Consider the following 11466-nt stretch of genomic DNA (forward strand, 5'->3'; position numbering starts at 1 on the left):
GGAAAACGTATATCCTAGTGGTAGTGGATTATGCTAAACAATACCCTGAGGTAGTGGCCTTGTCTTCCATTGAGGCAGAGAAGGTGGCAAATGCTTTGTTAGAGATTTTCAGCAGGGTAGGTTTCCCAAGAGAAATACTGACTGACAAAGGTGCCAATTTTATGACAGACCTATTGGCTTGTCTGTGGAAGTCCTGTGGCGTGAAGCACATAAAGACCACCCCCTACCATTCCCAGACTAATGGTCTTGTTGAGAGGTTAAACTCTACAATCAAGTCCATGCTACGGGCATTTGCAGATCATTTTAAGAGGGAGTGGGACAAATATTTGCCCCATCTGCTGTTTACTTACAGAGAGGTTCCCCCAGGAATCCATAGGTTTTTCACCCTTTGAGTTGCTGTATGTGCATAGGGTGAGGGGACCTCTAGGTTTAATTTTAGATGAGTGGGAAGGTGAGTGTGAACCTTACAAGGAGTCTGTTGTGGCATATGTCCTAAACCTCAGGACAAGGCTCAGGGAACTCATGGGCTTGGCCCAGGAGAACCTGGCAGAAGCCCAACAACAGAAAAAACTGTGGTATGGCAGGAATGCTCAAGATAGAGAGTATGCTGTAGGGCAGCAGGTAATGGTTCTCATTCCTGTTAGACACAACAAGCTGCAAGCAGCTTGGGAGGGTCCCTTCAAGGTGGTAAGAAAGGTAAGTGATATTAACTACATGGTGGAACTGCTAGGCAGATGGCAAGGGCACAAATTGTACCATGTTAACATGATGAAACCTTGCTATGATAGGGAGATGCTTGTGCTGAGCATTTGCAATGGATTGCAGGAGGAGTCTGAGAGAGATCTGGGTACTGATCTCCTCAGTGTGGCTCAGGCTGACAGCTTGGTGGAAGGGGTAGCAATGTCCCAGTAGCTATCTCTGACCCAGGTTCAAGAAATCCAAGCAGTGTTGCAGGAATTTGGGGACATGTTCAGTGGGAAACCAGGGTGCACCCACCTGGTGCAGCACCAGGTGGATACAGGACCCCAAAGGCCTATTAGGCAGGCCCCTTATAGAGTGCTTGAGAGAGTAAAACAGTCTCTAAGGAGGAGGTACAGGAGATGTTGGAACTAGGGGTGATTCAAGAGTCCAACAGTTCCTGGGCCTCCCTAGTGGTGCTGGTGCCAAAGAAGGATGGCAGCACCAGGTTCTGTGTGAAGTACAGGAAATTAAATAGTCACACAGAGTCGGATGCTTACCCCATGCCATGGACAGATGAAGCCTTAGAGCAGCTGCGTGGGGCTAGGTATCTTACAACCATTGATCTTACCAAGGGTTACTGGCAGGTGCCTTTGACTCCCAGTGCTAGAAAGAAGTCAGCCTTTGTGACTCCTTTTGGCTTGTATGAGTTCACAAAGATGGCCTTTGGGATGAAGAATGCCCCAGCAACTTTCCAGAGACTGGTGGATAATACCCTAGCAGGTGCAGGAAGCTTTGCCCTTTCTTACCTAGATGATATTGCCATCTACAGCCATTCCTGGCCAGAGCACCTTCAGCATGTCAGGGAGGTGCAGGGAAGACTACAGAGGGCAGGGTTGACCATTAAGCTGAGAAAATGTCAGGTGGGTATTGTGGAGGGCTCCTACCTAAAACATAGAGTGGGGAGTGGTAAGATAAGGGCAGAACCTGCCAAAGTGGAAGCTATTCAAGCATGGCCTGCACCTGTTATCAAAAAGCAGGTGAGGGCATTTTTAGGGACAGCAGAGTACTACAGAAAGTTCATCCCCAGTTATAGTAACATAGCTGCTCCCCTCACAGACTTGACAAGGAAGAATAGGGCAGATAAGGTAGTGTGGACCCCAGCATGTGAGCAGGCATTCCAGAAGCTTAAAGAAGATTTGGGAGGGTTAGCCAGTCCAGATTACAGCAACAAATTTGTTGTGCAGGTGGATGCTTTGAACCATGGGGTGGGGGCTGTACTTAGATTTCTTCAGAGGGGAAGAGCACCCAGTGATTTATCTCAGTCGTAGGCTCCAACCCAGGGAGGAATGCTATGCAGCGATAGAAAAGGAATGTCTAGCCATAGTGTGGGCACTGCAGAAACTTCAGCCTTATCTGTATGGAAAGAAATTTACTGTTATGACAGATCACAACCCTTTAATGTGGTTAAACAGAGCCAGCCAGCAAAATGCTAAGTTGCTAAGATGGAGCCTGGGGTTGCAAGCATATTATGTGTCAGTGCAGCACTGCAGTGGGATTAGCAATGCCAATGGAGATGGGCTCTCAAGATGGAGAATGGGGTGAGGTACACCCAGATAGACCTAACCTCTCAAGCGGCATTTCTCAAGGGTCACTTGAAAAAACTAGCTTGAGTTCTCTGGGGGGGGGGATGTGAAGATTGGGAAGAGATGGGTGACGAGATGTGAAGATTGGGGAAGATGGGTGAAGGCTGCCAGCCTAGTCAAATAGAATTTGATACATAATTTTGGCATTTGTAAATATAAACGTAAACTACAGGCCTGTTGTCTTAAATGTAAAGAAATGCTGTTTCATCAATGTGGCAACATTGCCATCTGCTGTAAAGAAAACTAAGTCAAGCATTTCACATCTGTTCTTCGGAATTAAAATTATATCCTTTGATCCTTTTGATCTCCAGAGCTCGGAGTCATTCTGTCTGGACTAGCACATTCTTTCTATTGTTTTAACTTAAGGAATAATTACTAGAGTGTACATGTGAAATGTCTTTTATTGTTGTAGCTTCCTGAGCAGGTATTAGCTTGCTAAATAATGTAGCTTGTTGGCCTGCGAACCCCAGGATAAGTGTCATAATGATGTAATGTGTATACTGGGAAACCTAAGTGTCAGCAATGATGTAATCTGGGAGGGCCCAGCAGAAATGTTTGCTAGCGATTTTAAAAACAATTGCTCTGAGAGAGACTGTAAGCATTTTGATCTTGGACATCCAACTCAGCACTGTCTTATGCTCTCTTAAGTAAGTTATCTTAGATGTATGTTTTCTTGTAGCAATAGCTAGGAATTAGAAAAGATTAGACTAAGTGTTTTTCTGTTATGTCAGAACTGTACTACTGAACTATTTTAAGTTACTGTGTGATCTCTGAACTCTTGAGCGGCAATGTGGTGTAGTAGTATTGTCTTGTGTTTTTAGTATTTATTATTAAATATTTTTAAACCCTTTTCAACTATGGCTGGTTTATATAAAGATAGTTTAAGCTCTAGAGTACATTGCATGCTTATAAGTGATCCTGTACTAAGCCCTTCCAATAAGCCTTGATTGCTTAGTTCACTACTATTCGATAATAATATTGCACAATAATAATTGCACCCTTTTAATGGCCTTTGGGTAGCTGATAATTATTAGCTGGTGATGGCAGGAATTACTACCATATAGTCTGGGTATAGGGGCACAGCTGGAGAATCTGTGTCAGCCTTTCCCAAGAGTGTCTGTGAAGTTGTATAAATACTTATCTCAAAGTGTGTGTGTGTGTGTGTGTGTGTGTGTGTGTGTGTGTGTGTGTGTGTGTGTGTGTGTGTGTGTGTGTCAGCTACTTGGGCAGAGACATGAAGCACTAGTTGGACAGAGAGGGTACTAGAGGTTAGCTTGCCAGCTAGGCTGAGATCTGGACCCCATAGCTGTGTCAGTGGGGAGTCTTATTGGGGACCTGGAGAGCAAGGGAGCACCCAGCCCCAGACTGACTGTGATCTCTGTGTGCTCTTAAGGGAAATTGCACTTTACTGTGCATATTTGTTCTCCTTTCCTCATATATGAGATGCCCTCTCTGGTGTTAGTGGTGAGGACTGAGGCTCCTTGATTGCTGGACAAGGGCACAAGCATCACTGCATGGTAAAAAGCATCGTTGATGCTGTCGTATTATTATGTACTAAAGCAGCCATTCTTATATGCAAATGTCCTGTATGTTTATTTGTTGTTTCCGCTACTAACAAAACAGTTAAGGCTTTTCAAATATTAAATGACTTTCTGATGGCTATAGTCTATAAAGATAAGCATATTTTATATGTGCTCCGTTTTTTCATAATATGCTGTAATGCAAAACAATAATTACAATCCTGAGACTATATATTTTAGTTTAGCTACATACTTCAGTCATATATTATGATTATTTGCAAAAGAATCAGACTTAAATGTTAAACTACATCATAAAGTTTAGATTAAAAAATCTTAACAAGCATACTAGTTGTGTACTTTTTAATAAAGCTCATCAGGACTCAGATTTCTTATTGAACAGTATGTTGCATCTACTTTTATAGCAATTATAATATGGCTATTTCTTTGTTCATTTCCCTTAGCATTGACAACAAAAATATTCCAGTATATCATCTGGATTTTTACAACAGATATAATCAAAATGCTTACAATTCATTTTTTTGACTTGATTATATATAAGGCAATCATTTATGGCTGGTAGTTATAAATATATCAAACACAGACTTTGTGTATGTACAACAGCTTCAAATCATTGTGTGGTTCCCATCTATATTTTTCCCCTTCTCTTCCAGAAATGTGATCCATAATGAATAACTATGTCTAAAAATGTAAATGATGTGCCAGTGGTAAGGGAATTTTATATTATTTACATTTTAATAACTGGTATCCATCTGTGCTGTGGTATATTTTCATTTGAGTCCTAGGAAAAGAAAACTATCAGTTAATGCAAGTATACCTGAGTAAAGTTCATACCAGCATACTCTGATAAATTTGTATTGCTTATTATAAGGAAACACATAAGAACATTGAGTCAGCAATTTTGTGCAAACATATTGAAAGAAAGAAATATAGCTGATAAAATGCTTAAGAGTAATGAAGTAGAAATTTTGCAGCAAGACTGAGGCAATCACTAGTAGGGTTAAACATCATGGAAATAAAACCGCTTTAATATTTGTAACCATTAGAAGCAGATTGATTGTATCAATTGATAGTATCGATCAGCAAAGAAGCATAAGAGTAGGTATAACCTATTACAGATGAGAATTATCAAACAACTGAGCTTTGCCAAATTAGTCCATTTATAATAGTTGCATGTGACTGGACTTACAGAAGTAAAAGTAATAAAACAATCAGTTAAAGCACTTTTATTATCTCTAACAGCTACAACAGACTAAGAAAGTCAGTGTTAAGCAAACATTGTTAAAGGTATAACTACTATTTACATTTTCACAGGTGAGGGCAAATGGTTCCATGAAGGACTCGCAAACCTCCTGGAACAAGGCACTGCCACTGGAGTTTTGGGTCCTCATTGTTATAGTGATAAGATTTTCCCTTGATCAGAGATTCTAAGGGGGATGGTACCATGTTATGAACTGCAGAGAAAATAGTGAAGATTTGGTACCGAATGAAATAGTAATCCTTGCTTAATAAAAAGAAATTAAGTCTGTGATTTAAAGATGTTCACATGAGGAAGATCTAGGTACACAGTCCAGAATGAGTTTTCAAGATTTATTGTAGAATTGTTCAAGCTTTGTCTTATGAGTTGCTGCTATGCCAATATGAATGACAAAGCCATAAAACAGTATGGAGTGAACTAGACTGGGCACTGATTTTACTTCTGAATTACTGGGGATACAGTATCTAAACCAGTAGAGACTGCTTAACAGTTAATTACAAGGCACCAGTTTTACTTCTGAGTTATTGGGGATACAGTATCTAAACCAGAAGAGACTGCTTAACAGTTAAATACAAGTTTGTTTTGTTTTTTTAATCACAGCAATGACAGGACATAGTAAAGTGTTATTACCTGTGTTTTGGCTCACATACAAGTAGTTCACAAAAATGTAGTACTCAACTGGAAACAAACACAAAGTTCGGTAAAAGACAAAATCTTTCATCTTATCACAAAGAAAATAATTCCCAATCCCACTGCATGGTAATTTGATCTGCATGAAGTCTGCTTTCTGCTTTAGAAGCATACAGCAGTTTTTATGAGTACTTTTAAAAGAAAGATATGTCTCAGCTCACATACAAGTAGTCACAGAGACTGGCTAACATCTTAACAGACACTGAAGAAGCAATAGTTATGACACAGGTGGATTAAGACCTTCACATTTTCTGCTAAGGTGCATTTTATCAGTGTTGTGTTGCTCAACAGGTTAGTGGGATTACACAGAACAAACTAACCTGCTTTCTAAATCTTCTGTGGGTCATCAACAAAAATCCTTGACAATGGCAACAGAGGTAAATAAGGACTAGTACCAGTACTACATATATGAACACTAAAGCAGTTAGCAAAAGGTTATTTAATTAAACTGTTTTTAATGGACTTTCATGTACTATAATAGTATAAAGACAAAAGAACATACTATAATAATATCTAAAGACTTTTTCACATATGAATGGCAGCATCCACTTTTATACTAACTAGAGCAGACTGCAGCAACTGGAAAGGCCACAGAAATACCTCACAAAGGGAATCCATGGCCTCTAACACAAGCCCTGTGTGGACAGGCTCAAATCACTATCACTCTACTGGGTATCATACAAATTGCTCAGAGATGATCTGTGTCTAGCCTGCAAGGTAACCTATGACCCTGCCCTACCAGAGATACTCTATATCTGTAAGTCTAACTCCTCATGTATTACCCACTTGAAAGGCCTGAATCTAATATGTGACACCAACAAAACCTCCTGAAGAGACAGGTTTGTTTCCCAGAGGCTGCCCTGTCTCTGGAATAGACTTGCCATACCCGTTAAACTGAGTAGCTCGCTGACCCTCTTCAACTGCAACCTTGATGAGTGGATGGGAAACAACAAATTTGTTCCAGGGGTTCCACCTGTGCCCCTCACTGACAGGGGCAACAGGTGCTGACTGAGGTTTCTTTTTGGGGATAAACTCTTGGCTAGGCTTGAAAGGGCCTCAGGGCCATTAGCTTAGTAACCTCTTATGATCTTATGATCCTATGCACCGTGCACATAATATAAGCATAAGACAATGGAGGATGCTTTCAGTAATATGAATACCAAAACTCAAGACATAGCACATCAGAAAACATAGTAGGATGGAGGACAGTATCAGTAATGGAGCCAACTCTTGGATGAAGAAGGAAAAAGCACTTGGTTCAAATACAGTGAGATGGGTTTGACAAGTGTTTTCAGGCAATAGAAACACCACGAGGGATGGGAATGAAAAAAATGATGTTAAACCAGTCATTCTGTTGTTACTTTGGTACAGTCTTAGTGTAAATGTGGTATCTGCAGATTGCATGCTTGTCTCTAACAGTTCAGGGGTGCATAGGCACTCCAAGCTTGATAAGGAGTGCTCAGCACACTAATTTTGATGTGGATGTGCTGTGGTTCATCACTAACCAGGCTGTATTGAGAAGAATGCATGTAAAAGACAGATCTGCACAGAAGATAGCTGCTCAGGCCCATGGCCATTACACCACAGCAGACAAGATCATTAGCATAAACATGGGCCACAAAAGTTGAGTAAAAATGTGGTCATGCATAAATTATAATAAAAAAATATATTTGTCATGCATAAATTATGACATGATCTGTATATAATGCTGCCTGTAAGCATTAAAGGTAAACAGGGATTGCACTTTACACAGATAATTACTAAGGAGCACTGATGGAGGCTGGGGACACATAAGAGGAGTGCGTCTGAAAATGAGAATAGGAAGGGGACATTGGCTGAGTCACCACGATGGTAGGACAGTACTCTGCAGACTGTCATTGCATGCTACTCAAAGGATTTACACTTGTGTGCAAGGGGAAAATAGGAAGCTAGGGCATAAAGTAAAAAACACCCTGTCAGAAATGTGACAATTCTCTGGGGTATCTCAATCTACTCAGTACTCATTAGCATGGGTCAGAGAAGGTCCAGGAATGTCAGGAGTGTCTGGTAGACCTGGTGGATGAGGAGAGCTGTGTGTATATATATATATATATATATATATATATATATTGGATATGTCACTTGTGCATCACACAGTACATAAATAGAGGCTGTAAAAATTAAACTCAAATCTGGTACAGGGTCTGGAGCAAACAGAATGTAGTTTATAGGCCAGGATGACCAGATATATACATTCATATATATCCATCCATCCATCCATACACAACCCCTTTTTCCTCATTTCTGCATAATGAGTAGTGGTGTCACTTCAACACTGGCAACAGTCTATACCCAATATTCCACCAAGGGGTGGCTACCTCTGCCTTGGTAATTCCTCCATACCACATATAAAACACATACACCAATGGTCAATTTAGAACTTCCAAGCCACCTACTGTATGTCTTTGGAATATGGGAGGAAACCGGACCACCCAATGAAAACCCATGTGAACGCAAGCAGGACATACAGACTGCACTCTGAAGGTACTGCAGCCAAGAACTGAACCAGAGAACTTCTTGCTATGAGATGACAATGCTATATACTTCACCACTGTGCTATCTCTCTCTCTCTGTCTTTCACTATAGATATACATATATCTATATATATAGGTTTACTATCAATTTACTGAAGTGCACACGGTTAAATGATCATATCATTGACTCACTTCCATGAAAAGTCACATTGCCAAATTTCAGTATAGCCGAAATGCATATCAAATTTGACCTAGGAACAGGACTTAACATGGGTCAAGATAGGGGCAAGATTTGTGCATTGGAAATATCAACGTTCGACGTTTTCAACATTCACATTTCAGAGTTCTTGCAAAGTAGATACGATTGAGTGCACTTCAGTAAAATGATAATAAACATATATATATATATATCTATATATATATATATATATATATATACACACACACACACACATATATATATATATATATATATATATATATATATATATATATATATATATATATATATATATATATATATATATATATATATATATATATATATATATATATATATATATACTTATGTCTATGTCGCTATCTCTATCTGTATTATATGTAATCTGTCTATGCATATATCTATGCATAAACAGTTACGTTATGTTCAGCTTGAGAAGAATGATATTTCTATAATACTGGAAGGCAGGTCTAGCATGTAATAGCTGCTACGGGGCAGGCAAGGTTGGGTCATGCAAAAGGTAGTCCTATCCAAACACAATCCACTCAATCCAAATAAGGTGGATAAAAATAAAAGGATAAAAAATGAAATAATTATGGTTTATTGTGAAATAAGCATTTTGGGACACTTTGTGAAGTTACTTCAGGCCATACTAATATGAGACTGATTTGTTTTTGTTTTTTTTGTTTTTTGTTTTTTTGCATGTCAAGTTGTCATGCCTTCTGTTATCAATCTGATATGGGAATTTGTTAAGAAAGGAAGTTTAATAAACAAGAAATATGGTTGCTGCAGTGGATTTTATTTTGGTGAGAGAGTGGAGATGTTGTAAAGGAACTAAAAGATGCAAGTCAAACTCCTAACTGACTGTTTTCTGGATGGGCTGTGGAAGGACTGTTGAATTACCAGTTTAATGAGTAATGACACTAGAAAAAAACCACTTTGCTTTTCTAGTACTGAGTACTGATGGGCGTTAGGGTCATCATTGCAATATCCTGTAGGTGGCGGTTGTTGAGAGTCGGGGAAAAATTGCCAACAAGTATATGTTTGAAAAACTCAGCAGCTGATGTCCTGTCCTCCATTAAAGTTTCAAGTCCTTTAGTATTTGCTCCAAAAGTGAAGTCATATGAAGTCCAATTCTGGCATGATTTAACAGCTTAGAGGAAATTTGTTGTTAGCATATTTTATTTTATTTTGATTTTTTAATCCATGGTAGACTGATCCCTTTGGATTCATTTCAGTCTCAGCAGGGCAAATAGATGCATGATATGATGTACTGAGAGAATGACAAAATGCAATACATACATATATTACATATATTACATACAACATGAATATCATAGTTGGCTTGAGGATATAAAGGCAATAGATAAATTACATTATATACAGAGTGTGAAAGAAAACACAGTAGATACATGCATTAAATATAGAGTGGCATCAGAGCTGGCATGCTTAAAGAATCATAATCAAAAATACAGTCAGTGCATGAGAAAAGAAAGGTATGAAGAGGTGAACTTGTATGACCAGAGAAATAGCAGTTGCATTTTCTTAGTATCTCTGAAATAGTTTGGAAGCTAGTGGAGGGAAAGTGTCATTGTTGATAGGTTTAAATTAAATAGCCAAGAGGAAAATATAAAGTTAGCACCTTGTTTCAAAGGTACCCAATTAGCTTTTTTCAATGGTTTTGCAGTGATGTTCATTTCTTTGGGAGAGAGTGATGAATCTGCAAATGGCATTTAATTGTACTGAATGATGGATACATTTCTTTTAGAAGCTGCAGCGATTAGGCGTAGATAATATTCTAGCAGAGCCAATAAGATACCTTTACCTATGGCATTTCTACAGGGTCTGGACAAAAAAAGAGTTGCTAATATTAGCTTAGAATATGAGAGAGTTAATTTGTGTGTGTGTGTGTGTGTGTGTGTGTGTGTGTGTGTGTGTGTGTGTGTGTGTGTGTGTGTGTGTGTGTGTGTGTGTGTGTGTGTAACCCAGGTGGAGCTGGAAATTTATGAAGGAGTCCAACCAAACCAAAAAAAATAAATAAAAAAAGCTTGATGTTGTTTATATAATTGATTGCTTGTTGTAGGGGTTTGGGGTTTTTTGCTGCAGGTCAAAGTCATCCAACCATTATATATGTAAGCATTATGTGCTGCTAGCTGATTCCTTAAAAGAAGAGATGGGAGTCTGAAAAAAATGATAATTAAAATTCACATAGTAAAATTGTTAGCAGATAAGTGGAAAATGTTTGTTTATACCAGGAAGTATTTGGCTGTGATAAGCCTCTTCCTATACCTTATAATCACATCAGGTTTAATAAAAGACTAGAGTACCAAGAAAATAATTGGTTTCATGTTTAAAAAGGGGATAAAGTTCTGTTGCAAACCCTCAAGGTATGAATGTATTTTGGGGGACTTGTGACCGTCAGGCTAATATAGACCTTTAAAGATCTGTAACATGCATTTATTTATCACTGCACTTCATTTCACAAAACACACAAAAAGTAAGCATATGGGCTGCAAGCATTTTAAACATTATAAGCTACATTGGTGTGAGAAGCTGCTATGAGTTACATGTTTGTGTAGGTTGCAGTCAAAGAAGAGGTGAAGGAACACAAATTGCACATTGTATTTCATTAGATAAGAAAATAAGACATGCAATAGCTAGAAAAGTTGCCTAAATATTTGATTAGGGCAATGGGACAATTAACCAAATAGTTTTATACCAGTAACCTATCTCCTTTCTAGCCAAGAAGAGATCTACAACCTTAAAAATGCTAAATGGACTCAAACCTTGGAATCAGTAGAAGAGAAGTTTGTACTGCTGAAATGTAGAAAATTGTTTATTAGAAAGTTTTGAAGTTATAAATATAAGTTTAAAAAATCTTCTGAGTCATTGAGAATGTATGTAATTTTTGTCCTCATCTTGG

Source organism: Protopterus annectens, chromosome 2.part0, assembly GCF_019279795.1.
Source record: "Protopterus annectens isolate FY-2018-M chromosome 2.part0, PAN1.0, whole genome shotgun sequence".
In the NCBI taxonomy this organism is placed as follows: Eukaryota; Metazoa; Chordata; order Ceratodontiformes; family Protopteridae; genus Protopterus; species Protopterus annectens.